Source organism: Galeopterus variegatus, unplaced genomic scaffold, assembly GCF_000696425.1.
Source record: "Galeopterus variegatus unplaced genomic scaffold, G_variegatus-3.0.2 Scaffold7713, whole genome shotgun sequence".
Taxonomy (NCBI): domain Eukaryota; kingdom Metazoa; phylum Chordata; class Mammalia; order Dermoptera; family Cynocephalidae; genus Galeopterus; species Galeopterus variegatus.
In genome coordinates this window covers 74750-78576 of record NW_007733824.1, presented here as the reverse complement: position 1 = coordinate 78576, position 3827 = coordinate 74750, and the positions used below count along the sequence as shown (strand labels likewise).

The window sequence follows — 3827 nt, the reverse complement described above, 5'->3', positions numbered from 1 at the left end:
TTCATGAGGAATCCGCCCCCATGACTCAATCAGTTTCCAACACTGCCACATTGGAGATCAAATTTCCACATGAGTTTTGGAGGGGACAACACATCCAAACTCCATCACAGGTGCTTCAAAAAGTTCATGGAATGTAGAAATGACAGATACTACAAATCTTTCCACAAACTTTTTGAAGTACCTTCGTACATACGAGGTTATAAATTTCTCTCTTAAAAAATGTTTGGTGGGCCGGCCCGGTGGCGCACTGGAGAGTGCGCCGCTTGGGAGCATGGCAGCACTCCCGACGAGGGTTTGGATCCCATGTGGAGACCGGTTCCCACTCACTGGCTGAGCGCGGTGTGGGCACAACACCAAGGGTTGCGATCCCGTTGCCAGTCCCCGGTACAGGCGTGACACCGAGGGTTGCGATCCCGTTACCGGTCAGTAAAAAAGACAAAAAGGAAAAAAAAAATGTTTGGCTGCATACACATTTTGATGTGTGGCCTTTTTCTTATGATTCAGTTTAATTTTCTTTGGCCTAAAACTTATTTGGAGGTATGTATTTTAATTTTAGAACCTCTATATTTATTTTGGTTATTTATTTATAATTTAACTAAATTTTGGTCAAAGAAGCTACTGTTTATTGTTTTAATCTTTTCATTTTTTTCAGACTTGTTTTATGAACTGATATACAACATATACTCAAAGATTCCACATGTGATTAAACAAAATGTGTTTCATATTCGTGAGGTTAGCACTTTATGTTTATTAAAGTTTATTATGTTGCTTAAATTTTATATATTTTGACAATCATAACATGTAAAAACACCATCTACTGACATCTGTTACTGCTGAGAGTCTGCTGCAAATATGTCATTCTTATTATTTGTAAGTAATATTTATTGTGTCTCTGATGGTATTAAAATTTCTTGGTGATTAATGCTAAGAATCTTCCCTGTATTGTGCCTAGGTATTGCTAAATTTGTTACTTATTCTACTCAAGATTTAGCATGAGAAAATTGTCTTCAATTTGGGGCATCCATTTGCCCAGTATAAAATTATCAATTAAAATATACTTTTTGCCTCTTTCCATCTTCTTTTCTAATAAATATCTAATGTCCTCCTTTTCCCCTCTATTTACTTTTCGCTTAATAACTTTTTCACTTTTAATGTCTTTATTTTTCTGCTTTTTATCTACATGGTTTATCATATGTAACTTGTATGTGGCCAGCTTCTTCTAAAATACTTTTTAAAATTTTGCCCGTTGGGTTTTTAGTTTCCATAACTGTATTAATTGACTAGGGCTGCCATCACGAAGTACCAAAAACTGCGTGTCTTGAACAACAGATAGTTATTGACTCAGTTCTGGAGAATAAAAGCCCAAGGTCAAGGTGGTGGCAGGGTCATGCTCCTTCAGAAGGTTCTACAGAAGTTTCTATTGAAGGCTTCTCTCCTAGCTTCTATAATTCCTTGGTTTGTGGAAGCATAACTTCTCCCTGTGTGTTTATCTGTGTGTGCACGTTTCTCCTTTGTACAGGACACCTTTCACATCGGGTAAGAGGACCACTCTACTCCCAGTATACTTCAGTTCTTACCCTTCCAAAACTTTTTTTTTTAATGAAGCAAGAAAACTGTAAAAATTAAGAACATTTTGCTAATATACACTGATAATACGGAAAAGGTATACCTTACTTCTGACATCAGAGGAAAACCATGGGATATTATCATTGGAATGTTTAAAAGCCTTCTAATCAGAGGGTCAAAAGCATCAATCTTATGTAAGAAATAGCATAAGTAATAACTCTCATAAGTCATGGAATATTGGAGGAAAACTAATCTTACTAAGTGTAAGGGGAGTTATTAATACACTAATGAAAAAATCTAAATGATATATCTTCTGTCCAATCTAGCAATGACACTGTTTTAAGAAGAATCAATGAGATGTCAAAACATTTTTAGGCTCTCTCTTGCTCTTTCTGCTTCCATCATCTTGCAATGTGAGACCCCTGGGTCACTGTTGCCACCACCAGATGGACTTTGGACTTCCCAGCTTCAGAAACTGTCTCCAAATTCAATCTTTTGATGTTCACCAGCATAATTGAGCATGAGAAGCCAAACAACAACCTGACTGGGTTCAGTGGTTGCATCGTACATGACAATGGGAAAAAGGCCAGACTATATAGAGAAAACCCGTTGCTGTGAGAGTGCACCATCAGGAACATGAAATCCATCATCAGCATCATCATCTATACACAGGACGTGAAATCAAGGCTNACCCCTGGGTCACTGTTGCCACCACCAGATGGACTTTGGACTTCCCAGCTTCAGAAACTGTCTCCAAATTCAATCTTTTGATGTTCACCAGCATAATTGAGCATGAGAAGCCAAACAACAACCTGACTGGGTTCAGTGGTTGCATCGTACATGACAATGGGAAAAAGGCCAGACTATATAGAGAAAACCCGTTGCTGTGAGAGTGCACCATCAGGAACATGAAAGCCATCATCAGCATCATCATCTATACACAGGACGTGAAATCAAGGCTCTTCTGAACAATAGTGGCAGCTTGAGAGGCAGATGAACTGTGACACGCTCTGGTCTGTCCATCTCCTCATTTGTATGTCTCTGTTTCCAGCAGTCGGACACGGATTGTGGATACAGTGATATCAAGAAAAGACATCATTATTTGACGTCCCTGAGTCTGACAGCAGCTCTTCATCCCCAGTCATAGCTGCAATTTACTCATTTTTTACAATTATAATAGTTCTGCAGGTTTTGATCTCAATGTCCTATACGTTTCCATTGAAATTGTTAAAGCGTGCCAAGTGTACTTCGTTAACCAGGATGTAGAGCTGCACAATGAAGAAACAGACTCACAGCTGCAGTGCCATGCTCTGAACATCACGGAGGACTTAGGGCATATACAATACATCTTCTCAGATAAAACTGGCACTCTCGCTGAAAATAAGATGGTTTTCCAAAGATGACTGTGTCTGGCATAGAATGTTCTCATGATGCAAATGCCCAGCATCTGGCCAAGTACCAGGAGGCAGACTCAGAGGAGGAGGAGGTGGTACCCAAAGGGGGCTCGATGTCCCAGCGTGGCAGTATCAGGAGCCACCAGAATGTCTGGGTCCCACACAGAACCCAGAGCATCAAGTCTCCCTGGTGCATGACCAGCCGGGTGGAGGCCAAGAGGGCCAGCATGCAATCCAAGCACATGGCCTTCAGCAGCCCCATGGAGAAAGACATTACACCCGACCCAGAGCTATTTAAGAAGATGACTGAGTGTGACAGGCGCCCGGCCATGATGAGGCACCAACAGCACCCACTGGCCCACCTCTCTCCAGAGCCGGCTGATGTCTTTGACTTCTTCATCACACTCATCATCTGCAACACAGAAGTGGTCACATCCCCGGATCAGCCCCATGAAGATGATAGAGGACTTCCTCCAGAGGTTCACACCCAGCCGCCTGACCTTGGGCTGCAGCAACATCAGGAGCCTGGCCACCAACAAGTCCAACCACAAATCGGGGCCCAGCCTCCTGTCCAGCAGCAGCACAATTCTCAGGCTGGAGGAGAGGCTCAGCCAGCTGGCCCCAGACATCACCAGCAATGGCTACAGCAGCCAGGCAGATGGCTGGGCCCCGGAGCTTGCCCACGAGCAGGAGCCAGAGCAGGAGCTGTGGTATAAGGCCAAGAGCCCGGATGAGGTGGCACTGGTGTATGCTTCCAGGGCCTACAACTGCACACTTGTGGAAAGGCTGCACAACCATGTGTCGGTGGAGCTGTCCCACCTGGGCAGGCTCACCTTTGAGCTGCTGCACACACTGGGCTTCGACTCC

General features: G+C 43.2%; 1 pseudogene; it reads left to right on the top strand.

Moving 5' to 3' along the window:
* The window catches only part of LOC103607788, a 16292-nt pseudogene that overhangs the window by 11253 nt on the left and 1212 nt on the right, over positions 1 to 3827 (top strand).